We start from the raw sequence: 17208 nt of genomic DNA, 5'->3' as shown, positions 1-17208 counted from the left end.
TTCCGCCCGCCCGCTCCATTATTTTTCTAGAAAAATCCGTTAACCAAGAAATAAATTGGTGTGGCCTTAGTACAAGAATCTAAAAAAGGTGCATCTTCAGTTTAGTTCAATCAGTTCAGTTGTATTAAAAATTGACTTGCATGTACATTGAACAATGTCACATGAAATATGTCAGATTTTTCCAGTGACTGCTATCCATAAACTAATAAAAGTAACACTAATTCTTCTTCAATTCAATTTAATATGTTGTATAATGGTGGTAGTGGTAACGTTATGAGATTAGCTGTGAATCCTAGTGAGGTGGTATTTCTTAATGGTCTGTTCTGTTTGCAAGAAAATAATGTACATTATTCTCTATAAACCAGTACCAGACAGACTGGACATAATTATTATATTATTAAACATATTAAGTGTAACAGTTACAATTATGAATTACATAGACTTCAATATGGTCAATTTTCTTACTTCAAGAATTAACAAGCCCACCTTGTACAAGTATAGTATGTGTCCATACGTTTGACAGAACTAATAATTAGTCAGTGGATAAAATTTGATTATGTTATGACCTCTATAACAGTTAGAAGGCATATTTCCATATAGTGACAAACATTGTAACTGTCTTGTACTTCATCCCATCTTTACAAATCCCATATCACTGACTAAGTAGTACCCTTTAACCTATTACTAGTAAACTTTTTCCAGCTGCCTAACCCCCTAACCAATAGAGAATTGGCTTTTTCAGTGTTCTAAAGGTTAACTGTTAAAACAGTTGTAATAACCTTTGGTTAGTTGAGCAACCTAGACTGCATATCCAGCCAATAAAAACAGGATACTTCCCTGTGCAGGGTCTATGTAACGATTTCAATTTGCCATATCACGCTTTCCATATCACAAATTCTCAGCAACCCTTTAACTATCATGTTCAACTTCCACTGCCTCTATCTGATCCATTTCATGACCTTCAAAGGTAGTTATCTTCAAATTGACACCGCATGACTTCGATGATTTTGCTGTAAAACATTTGTAAAGTATTGGAAAATCTTTGCGCTCTAATTGCGTACAAAATGGGCACTTTGATTGGCAATTACATTGTGAAGATCTCAAGGGGGCCTGCGTCCTCTGAGTAGGGCCGTAGATTGCCCGCAGAGCCTCATAGAAGGCCCGGATGTTACCCGTGTCTGCAAAGTGCTGTGTTTTTTTGGCCATGTTGGTCCACCATGTATTCTGCATCTCCCGCAGCTTGCGTTGTAGGGTGTTGCAAGCTACCTTGTATGATGCTTTTGCTGCCAGATCATCTGGCTTCAATAAGATTTTCTGGTGACAAGAGCGCTTTCTTTGGAGTAAAGCTTCAATTTCAGGGTCATTCTCATCAAACCAGTCCCTATTCTTCCTGGTCGAGTAGCCTACCACTTGTGCTGTTGTTTCCTGAAGAGCTGTTTTCAGCTGCTGCCACATGAAGGACTGACTTCCTTACATCTTCGGATACGAAGGAGAGGCCAACAACAACAACATTGTGAAAAGCCTGTGTTCCCTATAGACATGCACATCTATTGGACACAATCATGGGTTATACTACTACTTCAGGGGGGAGGATAGTATTACATTTAAACAATTTCCAATTCTAATAAGGAGGGCAGAAATATGAGTGTGACTGAATGTAGCTAACAGAAAACTTAAGACACATCAAGAAGAGTGTGATATAATGTTGTAACAATGTTGTAACATTGATAAGGACTGTCACAGTTATCATGTTTGCAGTAACAGATTGAACAGGAACGAATTCCACCTGCTAGAAAGCATCCCCCATACATTGTGTTACTAATTATAAGCCTTTGGCTGAACAAGTGTGAATTCCAATTTTTGCTTCACCAGAGGCATTCTGGAGTTAGTGACCAACCAAGGATTTGTATTTTCCAAGAACTATTGTAGAGACGTGGAAACAAGTTGGGGCATCATCATTAAAAAGCTTTAAACAAGGCCTAAAGGAACATGGATATTTGAGTTATGACCTGTAGGGTATTACAGAAGTGTGTGCAGTGAAATGAGAGCCCCTGTCACATTGTCAGCAAACTGCAGTTGTCACTGGCATACTAAGTACATATCTCAACATGTACCTTAAGTTAGTTACCAAGGAACAAATTCAAAGAACTGTAAAACAAATTGCCAAGAATTTCATCACAGCTCACAACTGATGAACCAACCAAGCAAGTGCTAAGCAAGAAACATCTAGTAATAAAAATTTACTATTCAAGTATCACCATTTAACATGACAATCATAAAGAATAGACAAAACAAAATCATGATTCCATTTAATTTCTTACCTCATGCATTAAATGGCCTTTTTCCAAATAAGATTGACATTTTCATGACTGTTTACGTAACCAGACCCAATGACCTTTTGCGCTTGCCTAGCTGTACTCTGTCTGAATCCCCGGCTATCTTCTGCAAAGGTTAACCTGCTTCCTATATTTTACATCCTTTTAAATCTACCACCTGTGCTTGTTGTAATAACAGACAAACATGTGGGAATGGTTGCTTAGTGTTTCATGTCAAATATGGGAAGTCATTTCTTACCACCTGTTGACTGCTGATAACATGGTGATAACTACTGAACTTCTCTTGGATTCTAATGATTAGTATTAAATGATTTAGTATTAATTGTATTACATAGAAAAAATAAATTCCTGTCATGAACTAATGAAACATGCTAAAGGCTAATTCAACTTGATGGTTAACTTGTAGTTGTAGTTCACAGCTCTCAGTGGTTGATCAAATTAGGGTTGGAAGCTTACTGTACCCAGATGCAGCTATGGAAAGAGCAAACTTTAAGCGACTCTCCTACGTACATGTAACATTGCACACCAGGCTTGAAAACATAGCCATATTTTGTCCAAGAAGTAAGCTACATTTAAAAAAAATTCAGTTTGCAGCATTTTTTATACTGTACCATCCAAGTGATGCCACCATACATGTACAATGTACGTACATGTCACATCTGTGTCCATAATATCACCAGGGTCCATAATATCACCACCTTGAGAAACAGTGTGCTTAAAGATATGTTGACTGCAACATACCCTAGATATGTTCATTTGATGTGTGAAGGAGTGCATACCAAAAGTATGTTGCAGTAAAAATATCTTAAACCACACTATTTCTCAAGGTGGCGATATTATGGACCCTGGTGATATTATGGACACAGATGTTACGTACATGTAACTGACCTAGATAATTTTCATAGCTATCTCCAGTTTTTACAGGCTTTGGGATTATTTTTCACATGTTGATACCATTTCAAAAGGCCACAATTTCAAAGGAATTGGTGTGGCCCATGTCATAAGCCTTTGGTGTTCCTGGCAACCTCAGGCTAATAAGGTTTCTCTCACATCTGCCGTTCCCATTCTGTTTTCTTTCAAATCAATCAGCTGAGGCTGTTGACAACGCTGTTACATAAGTTTCATGAATGCTGCGGTTTGAGAAACGATTCAGGTGAATTGGCCCAACATCATTACAGTAACTGCAAGTAAAGGGGAGGTTCCCTCTTGTTATATCCGATACCTGCATTAGAGACAGCAGAACTTTCAAAGGATTTGCCTAAAGCCGGGTTGTGTAGCGGTCTCCAAAGTACATCTGGTGTCCAGTTTAGTGCAGTGCACACTGAACCTCTTCTCACAATTCAGATGCCGGCTGTACATGTGTGAAGTGGAGAGTCGTGCTCACGAAGCCGTCAGGGAACTGGTGCATTAATGGGGAGGATTGAGAGCGCAAAGTGTCAGTGAGTATTACTGCACTGGTCCGGAAAGGATTCTGCATGTATATGCAACTGTGTGCAGAGGTGACCCGAGCTGTAGCAGGCTATTAACACTAGCAGAACTGTGGAGTGTGGACCACGGAGAGACAGCTATGCCGTGGGGCGTCCCAAAAACACCAGTTCTGAAAGCCAGCCCGTGGTCATGGTAAATATCACAAAGCTTCTTTACCACTTCTTTCATCAGTTTGAAAAAAAAATTAAGCTGGGCAACTTATGGCTGCTCTGAACCTGTCTTTGAGCCAGTTTATAATGAATGCCAAGGAAGGCATGATATAAATTTCATGTTTATATGCATGGAAATGCATTAAGTTTGAAGCAACAGAATCTAGATTCTATGTCGCATGCCTACTGAATCTTTATCAGATAAACCACTTTCAAATTCTACAAGTAAAATGTGGGAAATGTACGGAAGCTAGTAAAATATGAGAAAATGTTTTATGGAATCATGATTTCTGGAAAACATGTTGACATTCTAATCTTAGAACAGCAGGAAAAACATGATGTCAACTGTCTCCCTGGAGGCATTAGGTAAGGGGACGTGTAGCCTTGAATAATGTTGTCAAAGCTACCGTAATTGGTACTTATTTCCCTACATGTAAGTGTATGGACTCTACATGTAGCAAAACTCTTAGCCTTATATGGTGAGAGAGATCATAGAGAGAGAGAGAGAGCAAATAGAAGGATCTATTTGTGGCAGCATTAGTGTTCATGAATTATCATCCACATTAAACATAACATTGTCATGTATTTTGCCACTGGTTCTTGTCCCATATATAACATCATAGTACATTATTGTATATCAATGGCTGAGAATGACTTTGTTAGTTAATTTCTGTACAGCATAGGAAAAAAGTGTTACTGTCATAATCTAAGATTTAACAAGGGTAAAGATGTGGAGTATAGTTTCTTCCAGTCAAACTTTGTACGGTATGACATTCAAAATCAACCATGCAAAACTTGTCCTACTGATGATACTACAAGTTCCTTGGCGTTGAGACTGATAATTGCATATTATGTATACATAATTGTACATTCTTCTCTTCTGTAATCTGCTCAATTATATTTGTTCCATTCTCGATCATTTATTCAAGACTCCTAAACCAGACACAGGCTATTGTTAAGGGTCAGCGTATAATGCTCTAAAAATTATTATAAGCTACATGTACATTGTAATTTATGTGCATATCTCTTCCCACATGTTTTTAAACCCCCCATATATGCAGTGTTTATTTTAGAAGTGGTATGATTTTTAATATGTCTATTATGTTGATGTTGTATTCGAATCTGATCATTGTCAAACAGTAAATGAATTACGGTAGGATGAATTGAATACAACGTCCTTGCTGCGATGTATGTGACATAGATGTGGAAGCCTATTTAAAAAGACAGGGCAGCATGGGGTCACTATGTAATTTCTGTTGCCCACGATTCCATAACATGTTGCATATCTATTTCAATCACATCTCTACAGATGATATTTGATGCATTTTATTTCTACAGTAATTAATTGCATTGACCTATTTTTTGCATGAAAACAGGTCACATTTATTATGTATAGCAACATGATATTTCAACAAAATACAGTATAAGCAATGTTAGATCCTTGGCTTTAGTTTTCTTTTTTGGGTAGCAAGTCAGTAAAGTTATGGGAGAGAGAGAGAGAGAGAGAGAGAGAGAGAGAGAGAGAGAGAGAGAGAGAGAGAGAGAGAGAGAAGAGTAAGAAGAAGAAGTTAAATTGGTAACAAGGCAACAACAGAAACAGGGAAAACATTTTCAAAATCTGTTCTTGGTGTGCTTTTCTCACTGTATGTATGGAAAGATCAGCTGTTACATGTAAGATATGAGCTCTTAGTCAAGGGTGACTTTCCATAAGTTAACACTGGATGTTTAAGGCCTTTAATCATACAGACAAGAAAGACAGAATACATGCGCACTGCTGGTGTCCTAAGAAAACGAGAGTCATGGTTATTGAAGCAGCATCATTGCATGAAATATCTTCCATGCATTTTCAAAACTCTGACATGAATGGAATTCTTAAGACAGCCTTCTTAACTCCTGCCTTCCTGTATACAGAACTCCTACTGTAAGACGTAATTAATCTCCCTTAAGAAAATCTATGGTGAACTCTTAAGAAGGAAGCTCTAACTTCTTAGGATTGCAGGTAGCTGTAGCTTCATAACATCAGTAGCAATGCCTATATTTCTCTTGGGGCTGTTCCTTTTAAATGTTCACCTGGGCATTTAGGATCTTTATTGGATGCCTCTCCTTTCATTTTAGATAGTCATCATGTATGAAATTGTTCCTAGCTGACTCACCCACCTAATATATATGTAAGCCTAACCATGCTGCCCTTCTGTATGAAATAGCCTTTGATTACATCTTTGCTTTGCTTTACTTTAACTACTATACTTTACTTTATGATCAAATGACTGATCACATTGTGAAGTTAGGCCACAGCAAGTAATTTTTATGGATGACATCAGCGCACACATTAATTTTTGCCTGATTTTGAAAAAAAATTTTTGTTGCTTTCTGAAAGTAGTCAACATGTCGAAAATAGACAATGATGTCTGTTGCCATGCTGGAATGTAGATGGCTGATGAATATGAAGAAGGCACTGATTTGTTGTTTCATCTTTTACTTTGATACAGTGATGTATTTCATTTCTTGTATATTATGTGATGGTGGCTGTATACATTGTATATGTTATGTTCCCACTGAATCAAAACCAGATTGAAAATTTTTATTTTTTTAAATTTGTTTCAGTGACATATGAATGTTATAGTAGGCAGTAAACTTTGCACAAATATAGGAAAATATAGGAAATTTGAAAATATAGGCACCTTGTTTTTTGGCATGCCTTTGAGATTTTGAGTCTGCGGAGGATGTGATCCATAAAATTTACTTGCTGTGGCCTTAGACAGAAGTTGTCCATCTTCAGTGAGCTTCTTTCTTCAGGTTTGCAGAGCACAAAGAGCCGGCTTAAGTATCCTGTTAGCCACCTATGATGAAATGTCTCTTGATGAAGTCTTAAAGTCTCAGACACCTTGTCTGCTGTAAGTTCGTAGACAGTATGACAAGAAGTAACCAGTTAAGGTCTCAGAGAGGGTATTTCTTAATGCATATTGGAATCTTATTTCATCTCTTCCTTGCATTCTGTACTTGATCCCTCAGTTATGGATCCATAGGGTGCTTCCAAAGGTTCTGGCCAGAAAGGCTAGTCCCTGTCTAAAGAGATAAGAAATCCAAGGGCTTGGTAGCAACCATTGCCACTAGAGTATGACTTAATGCCTGAGAAGCTTCATTGAGTTGTGCCTTCTAGCCATTGTGTTGTAGGTTTATGCTTCAGAAGACAAGTTATCTTGCAAAAGTCCTTGGAGAACTTTATTCAATAGGGGTCACTAGACTAGTGTTAACTTCTACCCTGACCCTAAACTATGTTAACTTTACATCATTGGACAAGACTAGTATAAACCAAGGAATCATGCTTCGGTTCAGACCATGAAGTCAAATACTTACTGAATTAAGAAGGAACATTGATTTTATAAAATGGCTGTTTAGAAAGTTTCAGGGAGAGCTGAAATGGTTATGTTTCGAGTCAACCGAATTGTGGGGTATTTCTATGGTGCTGAAAGTATTGCTGATGAAAAAACTTTCCTTTCCAGATGTTTTTTTTTAAACAGTTCTAACATGAAAGCATCTGTCTGAAATGTTCTTTGAAGTTTCTCCTAGTTTCACATTGAAAGGTTTTGCATCATTCATACAGTTACAGATTATTTGTATGTATATGAGGGGGTCTCTAAATCTGGACTTTGGGGAGGGGGGCTCATATGGAAACTATCATGTTGGTTAATCCATGGAAAAATATGAAAAAAGGCATTAATAGGGACATTTTAAAAAGTTTTATTCTCCCCCTGAAGTCTCTTGGAACAGCCCATGTTTTTTCCATACTTGTACTGGACCACATCTTGAGACCTGGTGCTGTGTAGTGACCCCATCACGAAGGCAGGGAAACCACTTTGATAAGTCAATATGCTTTGCCATCCATGCACCTGTGGACATGATGAAAATGGATTACAGATGACGTTCAAAGTCAGAAGTCGCTGCCCAAAACTACCCCCGAGCACTCACAAATGTACAAATGTGTGTCCAGATTGACAGTAACAGTTATCTTATACATTGACAAGAATAAAAGGTCAACATAAATTAGCCTTAAAACATTCTACAGAGTTCTGTTATATTTCTCAGATTAGATTTTACTCTTTGCTGTCACTGTCAGCAAATGCACCAGAATTATTTTGTCGTACGGTCTGCTTTCTTCTCAAAGATATTTTCAAATACAGTAACTATCCATACGTATTTGAATAAGATAAATGCATTTGAATTGGAAATATGACACTGTGTTTACTCTAGCATACTGCAGTGAATGATACATGTACAGTATGGTTTATTGCCAACCTCTCTGACATTCTGTATCTGAATCATCGCTTAATGGAGGATAATATGCTGCTATGATGACAAATGACCCTGTAGCGAGGGTCAAATTCTGCCCATTATTATGGATGGTCAGCAAGAAGATGGCCAAGCATCATTCGCATATGCATGTAGGTCTAAATGTCAAAGTTAATAGTTATTGGACTGTGATGCCAGTTATATGTACATGTAGGTATACACAATCACATGTACATGTAAATATGATAGATATTGCCAGAGACTGGATTTAGATAATACATGTACATACTATTACTAACTATTGTACTGGGCAATAATGGAATAATTTTATGGATACAGGTACTGCTTATCACTGCAAAATTGTTATCCTCAACTATATGATACAAGATATTGACTCAACATGCCTGTAATACATGCTATGTGCTATATGATACTCAGTGCTTTTCATCTAAGTCTACTTTGAATGGATACAGAAGTTTGAGACCTTTTTCTCATATAGTGCTGCTGTTGATCCATTAAAAAGTACTGAAGCTTGTGCTGGAAAATGCTTTTGCCTTTATGTGGAAAGTGCAATTTTCTAACTCACTCCTGTATGTGTGTAAAAAGCTTCCTGAGTGTATATAGTAGCCTTTCAATGCAACCCAAGGACTATGTTCTGGACCGGTATATTTATTCCCTAGTCGCACATTCAAAGAAAACGTTGCGGCCAGAATGAAAATAGAACTCTCAACAAGGCTTCAATCTTAATGAGGTGCTACCCAATGGAATAAAGAGCTTTGAAGTTGGCTTTAGTAAATGTAATATGGGCTGTGGGCAACCTGTTAACCTTTACAGGATGTTGGTTTGGAAATGTGATCGGCATGCGGGTGTTCTGTAACTGTAAGTCAAAATATCTACGCATGTACATGTATATCCAAAATGGATAAAAACATTTTTAAATGTTTTTATTAAAATTAATATTATATATATAATTGTAAAATTCAAGTCCAGGAATAGTACTAAATGATGTTGTAAGTTATTGTCTCTTTGCTTAAATGTGGGGTGTGGCACTCCCCAAACACGGGACCTCCATTTAACGTCCTATCCGAGAGATGTCCCTAACCAAAGCTACAAAATGTAGGTACTCGTTTCCATCTGAGTGAAGTGAGGAAAGTCGTGTTAAGTGCCGTTCCCAATGGCACAGGATCGGTGCCATGGAAGGATTCAAACCCGGGACATCTTGATTCTGAGCGGAACACTCTTCCGTATACCACACAACCCCTTAAATGTTACATACGGCATACAGTGTACCCGGTCCGGCTTCTTAGTTCATAAATGAAGGCTCAAGCACAGAGAAAGCACTGTCAAATAGGTGTGAAAATAAGACGACATCAGGCTAAGATAGCCTTGCAATTGGCAGCTGAGTAGGCAGCTACCAAAAGTTAAGACTTCCTCCTCTTACAGGTAACTCAGTCTCTGTAACTTTGATAAACAATTGAAGAAAGTCAAGCATCAGCATTAATGCGCCTAAAAGGAAGCCACTTCTTCCACACAGTGGGCATAATGGTGTCAGAGATCAGTGTCTTGGCATACACACTAATGTTCTTTTCCACTTTAGCTCATGAATAGTCTTCTCTCATAGGAAGTTGTAGATGGTGTAGTAAATATAATATACTGTGTACATGACAACGAATTCTGAACACTAGCTTACAAACTTTGGACATTAGCTTTACCAGCAGCTGACAAAAAAAAAAGGCTAGGGCCTTTTTTCCCCGTAATGTTAGTAGGCCAAATGACCACAGATATAGTATCTCACTACATGTATCTGTCTGGTAGAGCTCAGTAGAGCCCTACACCCCATAAAGTGTGCTATGGAGGTAATGCTACCATTTCCCCTGGCTAGAAGCCATGCACGGCTTTGCAAACAACTTGAGACGGAGCTATATTTCAACCCAATCTCCGTAGGAGCACTAAGTGTTGTAGAGGAATGCTTGGCAAAGTGCCATTTACTCACAGACATAACTTTTTGACATTTTGTTGACCTTGTAGGAGGCAACCTGCATGCTAACGTCATGTCTTCAAACAAAAATAATGCGTCATATTGACTGCTTAAGCTTGTTTCGGCTCTGGGTTTCCACCGTCTGAAAGCATGTCAAATTGACTCTTTCTCCAGACTAAAACCATCAAGTACATTACATCAGGCAACTGTTTTTTCTTTCTCTTAATAAAGTTGAAAGAAGGCGGGGAAAAGTTTGATATAGTTTTGAGGGCTACTCACAGGGAATATGCTAAGAGTGCTTCTTCAGATGCATGAAGAGAAACTTATACACATTGTTGTCAACAAAATGTACAGTGTATTACATGTACAATGTATCCAGTACTTGCTAAAACAATTCTGTAAATTATTGATTAAACACTGCACCATACTCTAAGGTTAAGTGTTTCTACCTTCAATAAACATGTTTATATATTTTGTGACCAAAAAATCGTTAAACATGTAATAAACTTGTACTGCCTTACAAATTCTAGTGCCTTAATTGCCTGGGTTGGAGAAAAGGTCACGTCTGTGCAATTCACAATAGAGATTGTAACATGGCAACAGACATTTAGTTGCCTCCATGGTTAGATCACTGAGGGAAGTTTATGAATGCTGTACCATAAAACCTGTGGCATGTTGGTTTACTTGAGGGACAGACCAAAAATTATTTTGTAGAGGAGTCATTTATAGAAGTGCAATTTTCTTCCAAGGCCACATCAATTTAGTACATTATACGTTAAGTGATTGGATCTTAAAAGTAACAACACTAAAAGCACATAAAAGAAGAGTCTAGGGGTACATTTGTAAGTCTGTATCTTAATTGGTATGCAGTTGTAGAGAGTAAACTTAAGATAGTCAGGTTCAAGGTTTTCTAACTTAAAGTATAATACATAGTATTGTCTTGCACTGCCTTTCTTCCCTGTCAATTTTCTTGTATAATTTTCCTTTTCCTTTTTTTTTACACATCCTTCCATATACCTGTGTGGCATTGATAGCTGTGAGTAGTTTGGCTAGCAAACTTGGAATTAGGAGGGGACAGGGGTCCTTGGAAAGGGTACAGAGTTGTCCTGAGGAAGGTGACTGACTGTCACTGAAATGTCAGCTTAATACAATGTAAAAGACTTGGTTGTGTAAAAAGAGTGTCTTTACTCAGTGACTTACCAACCTGAGGAAACTTCATGAAGATTTCCTCTGACTCCACCTAGGTGTAAATAGGTGAAGTAAAAAGGTGCCCAAGGCTGCCTTCCAACACTCAATACCCAAGACACAGAAGTGGATTGAACCCACTGACCCTATGGCCTCGAAAAGCCTATTGAGTTAAAGGCTACCTGTACTCTACCTCCATATGAACCTGTCTGGTTTGTCCGGAAAATCCTGCTTTACATTATTTTGCAGTCAGTGGGTGATTGCAATTGGGACACATTCAAACTGTACGAAATTGGCAATTACACACTTCTATTGCACTTGAGGTCTGTTACCCAAGCACTATACAGTTGCTTCTTTAAATCATTACATCTCCTCTGCTATAAGATATGTGCATATTTCTTGTCAATTCAACAGACGAGGCTATGAATGTCTGGAGCAGACAAGGATAAATTTTGAATGAAAACATTTTACAAGATATATAAGGACTGGGTATACTGGATGCATGAGATAGGAGGCACCAAGGCCAATAAAATAAGTGTTATCTCAAATTCTCCCCACTTCTCCTATATTATCTATCCTCCTGCAGGAATTATAGATCAAAGTGCTCCCACTCTTGAACACACAACTAGACACGTGTGCAGTGAACAAGCCTGTTAAAATGTCCTTCTCTCTCATACTGTAAAACACCTAGTGGCTGTTTACTAGAATTTGATGTATTTCATATCAAAGCATGTCATTAATTAAAACATCTAATGGTAATTGAACATGTTGCAATTATGAAAATTGGAAATTTGAGCTTGACAGGAGCTAATGTATTTATATATTATGGCAAACATAATTCTGTATACAATGCATGTACACATTGTATGTTATCATGATTTGGGAAGTATAATCTAGTTTGTAGAGTGACTACATCTATTCTCTTTATTGGTAATTAGACGGCACGTCAGATTAAAAGCAATATATTGTGCACAATAATTTTATATTTATTAGACACACAAATTCACTCAATACAATGTATGTATGTCTGACATATCTAGGTTCATACTTTTACACTTTGTAACCAATGAAAACATGAACAAATTTTAAATAGTTAGTGGACATTTTTTTTGACAAACATATGCTGTACTTATATGATAGATTTCATTTCCAAGAAACCAACTGCAGCTACCAGGTACCATTAATTTTGCAACATTTGTCTCCTTCCAACAGAGACCTCCTTATGATTACCAAATCCATCCTTCTGTCTGGCATCTGCTGAGATGTTGAAACAGAATTTATGGTTAAAATTTGGTTGTGCCTACAGGTCTACCAAGCCACTACAGTCATGTTTTTTTATGTCGTAAAAACTCTTTTCAGTCATAATCGTAAATGGAATTGCTGATATATGTACTATGTAACAAGCATATTACTGTATGTACAATGAAAGTCATGTAGATCTCTAACTTGCCTCAGGCTGCACCAATTTAATTTGTTGGTTGTCAAATTTGCCTCAGATTTTTTTCTGATTAAAAAAAATGATTCTAGTTCTGAATCAACTCAGAAATGCTCATATCTTGCCCCCAACAGTTGAGGAAAGTCCTTTTCTTCCAAGCTGTTACAGTTTTTCCATCTATCAATGCAGTGGTTTGATTAAAAGTTAAAAATTCATTGTTTAAATATCAACCCAGCCTTTTGTGTTGACTCCATGGCTCCTATCGTAGCATTTGGGGCTGCAATAGGATGCCTGGACCGTTTTTTTTCGCCCTGTCACTTCATATCTTTTTCCAAAAACATCCAAGAACGAACAAATTAAATTGGTGTGGCCTTAGTTTCATTTCCAAAACAAGATGCTTCTCTTGTCATGTAAATCTAATTGGTTGCAATTGTTGCGATTCCTAGAAAAATCATATCAAACTTTGAATGCTTTTCTTCAAGCCCCAGGATGTTATTTCAATGTTTGATGGGCGGTGATAAAATCTTAAAGCATTGCTGCAATGCAGTGATACATGTATAAAACAGATTGTCTAAAGTGGTTCTAGGGACAAAATGACAATCTGTAGGACATACCATTCAGAAAGGGAAATCCTTCCTGCTAGAGGAATGAATATGATGAGTGCAAAATCATCATATAGAAAGAAAATAAAGCCGTGTAATGTGGCTGATATATGATGCTGCTTAGCTTTTCTCAGGGTGTACAATGTACAAAATGTATCTTAAACTCATAATCAAAGAAAATGATGCAAAAAATCACTGTGCATCCATTCTGTAATGTTGTGTGTTCGAATTCACTTGAAAGTACAGTTTAATTTTCAAATTGACACTTAGTATCACATTCGTGGTAATTTTTCCTTGTCCACACATTCTGTTTGATGTCAACCATTGCGAGAAAGACTGAGCATGGTTGTAACATCCACACGATAGAACTTTGTCCTTGCCTGGCTGCACATGATTATCGGACATTCAAAAGTTTATGACAAGGTCAGGGCAGCCATTAGCTGATGGGGGTCATCACCCCATAGGGGGTCAATCCAGGGTACCCAAGGTCATGGCTAAGGTCATGTCAAAGCTGAAAATATGTGCAAGGATAAAAGTCTACATTATACAATGCATGTAAGTTTGTTCAAGTAGACTCCCAGACCAAAAATAACTTCCTGAGATCACAGTAACTGTGTTTGAATTTAGACATTCAAAATGAATAATGTAGCACATTTTTCAGATGATAGTCTAAGAATAAATACACAGTGAACAACAATACGGACATGAAAGGAAAGGTCTTCGACAGGCAGCGTGGCCCAAATTCTATCTGATTCAGTTACACAAAGATCAGACAGAAAATCCTTAAAATATAGATTCCTGAGTAACAATACTAATATTATATGTTTTAGTGATCTTTTTATTTCATTTTCTTGTATACATTTAGATAGTGTATCATCACTGTCTACTTTAATTGTTACGTAGTTGTGTGTGTAGTAATCTCTTTGTCAACACTTATTTAAGTGTAGAAGGATCTGTGAGGCCTTTATGTCACTATATGTTATTTCGATCAAAGCAGAAGTTTAAAAAAAAGCTGCACAACCCTGCCTTCACTGTCAAAAGAAACATCATGACTGTGTGTTAGTCAAGACTATACTAAAAGGTCAATGCACTATCTCAAGAAACATGTGTAAATCAGCAGACTAGAAGACGTGTCTGAGGGTTGACATGTCTGTCGGTCGACATGCCGATGAGGAAGATCTGCTCCTTGAGTGACTCTGCCCGCCAGACAGGGGCTGACCTGGTGGAAGAAGTCTTGCAAGCCATTATCTTGTCAGTGACCTTGCAGTCACTGGTCTGCGGTATGAAATGGCTTCGGGCCATGCTTCAGTGGCTACTTCTCTTCAACAGTTCAGTGAGCTGATGTTTCAAGTCTGATAGAGAGAAGAAACTGTTTGAAAAGTTTCTCCAGCTTCATGCTTGGCTTACATGTACATTTTGCAGTTAAGCTACCCTGAGAACCACTGGAAATATGCTGTGGTACAAGCATAAACTTGACGATATTGAAAAGGACATTGTGGAATCCAGAGATGATGAAGAAAAATGCACGAATCCACTGTGACTAGAGACTTCTGGCAGTTCCTAAACCACATTCGGTCTTGATATACGAGTAGGTATTATCACTATTATTACTTTTTGGATGTACACCGAAGAGTCCAAATTGATCTGCAGGGCCACCTTGTCTGAGAGTTTGGAAGTCTTGAATATTGGCCTGCCTTTGCTGTTGATGAAAGTCCATTGAACATCAGTCAGTGTAGACAACTTGCAATAGCTCGTCTAACTCAGTACCAAACATTACACATAAGCCTTGTCAAGACTATCTGCCACAGTGTAGGCACACGGTTGCTTTTGCAGTTGATGAAAGTCCATTGAAAATAGTCAGTGTAGACAACTTGCCACAGCTCATCTAGCTCAGCACCAAACATTACACGTAAGCCTTGTCACGACTATCTGCCACGGTGTAGGCGTTGCTTTTGCAGTTGATGAAAGTCTGTTGAACACATGGCCTGCTTTTGCAGTTGATGAAAGCCCATTGTTAGTGTGGACAACTTGCCACAGCTAATGTCTAGCTCAGTACCAAATATTTACATATATATAACACGTAAGCCTTGTCACAACTATCTTATGGTATAGGCACACAGTTGCTTTTGAACATTGAACATTAGTGAGTGTAGACAACTTGCCACAGCTCGTCTAGCTCAGTACCAAATATTACACATAAGCCTTGTCATGACTCTCTGCCACGGTGTAGGCACACGGTTGACACAACGTTCCCACCCAGGCCCAGTCCAATGACAACCCCGGTTACGGATGACAGACTGTGAACGTGATGGCAGGACGGGGGTTGACGTAATTTTGTCAGGGCTGCGCACCTGTTGCTCCATAATCTACACAGAGGCACTACTTAATTAAGGCTGGTGCCCAGGGGTTTGTTCATTGTCATGTTCTACTGCGGGCGTATCTATCACTGCCTGTTGACTCAGTCCGGGCCTGTCTAACATAATTTATGAAGATCTTCAAGATAGAGAACATTAACCTCCAGTGCGAGTTCCCACCCAGTCTTACATGCTACCGGATATCACCAAGCAACAAGGGAGCTTTAGTGCATGATACAGCACAAGGCAAAGGAGTTATGGGACTTCATTTCACTGGCGTCTCGGGAACACAGCAGAAATTGGCACAGTGCACATCATGACTGATCTGTTGTAACGCTGTCCTTCCTGATAATATGCTTCACAGGTGGGTGCTGTCATTTTGTGTTAAATGGTACCAAAAAACTCAGGTGGTTTGCTGTCAGAGTTGGATCGCATTGTTGAGAATGCTTACATTGTTGTTTTAAGCTGTGGGGAAATATGAATTTTTGTAACAGTTGCCTGTTGTGTGTATTCCCTCTTTTATATTATATGTACCTCTGGGCTACAAAGGGATGACTCAGCTCAATATGTTTTATTTCTCCATGATCATGAAGATCAATGTCATCAGATATAAATCCCTTGAAGTGCTTGCCTCTCCTCTTGGACTTTCTTAGGTTCAGGCCTTATGACATGTCTCAGAGTCTCAGCAAACATGAAGACTTTTCTAGAGAATCTGCAGAGATTTTTGTACTCAGGCATATCCAGGGATTTTCCATTGAGAAAATTGCCTTCTGTTTGATCTTTGTTGGATTGCCTGAGGTCACATTCTTTTCGTGTTGCGGTTTTGTCTGTGATATTGCGATAGATGGGAATTCTTTTCTAAGATATTACAGCTTACATATAATACACAATCAGCTACGCTTTAACTCTCCTGCTGAAAAGCTGAGGATCTTTGGCCCGCAATATGTTTTGGAAGCAGATTTCATACCTGCTCTGTCGGGGCATATTGTGCATGATCATCGCGAAGCTGTAACTCCCCTGGTGATGCTCGCATCTGCCGCAGTCGCCACAATGACTGTGACAGCTCTCAAATGTCAGCTCATGTCAGCCAGCCCGGGGCAAGCTGGTGCTGTACATTACCTACGAGATGGCTCAGGCTGCAGTCCCAGGTCTCAGCTGTCTGATACTCATCTGCCTGGGGACAGGATGGGGGGTGATCTCAAAATTTGCTGCGCTTTCAAACAAATTAAAGTATCATTTTCATTTTTCGTTCTGTGATACTTTGACATTGTGATACATATAATGGACTTTGACATAAATATCTATCTTTTATTGTCATTTCTCTAAGCTTGTTATTCATGTTGTAGGGTAAACTCTTAATAGCATAAGCTGCCAACCCTGACATACTGATA

Source organism: Branchiostoma belcheri, unplaced genomic scaffold, assembly GCF_001625305.1.
Source record: "Branchiostoma belcheri isolate BF01 breed outbred unplaced genomic scaffold, Haploidv18h27 scaffold112, whole genome shotgun sequence".
Taxonomy (NCBI): domain Eukaryota; kingdom Metazoa; phylum Chordata; class Leptocardii; order Amphioxiformes; family Branchiostomatidae; genus Branchiostoma; species Branchiostoma belcheri.
The sequence above is the reverse complement of the archived record's forward strand: the minus strand, read 5'-3'. Positions refer to the sequence as shown.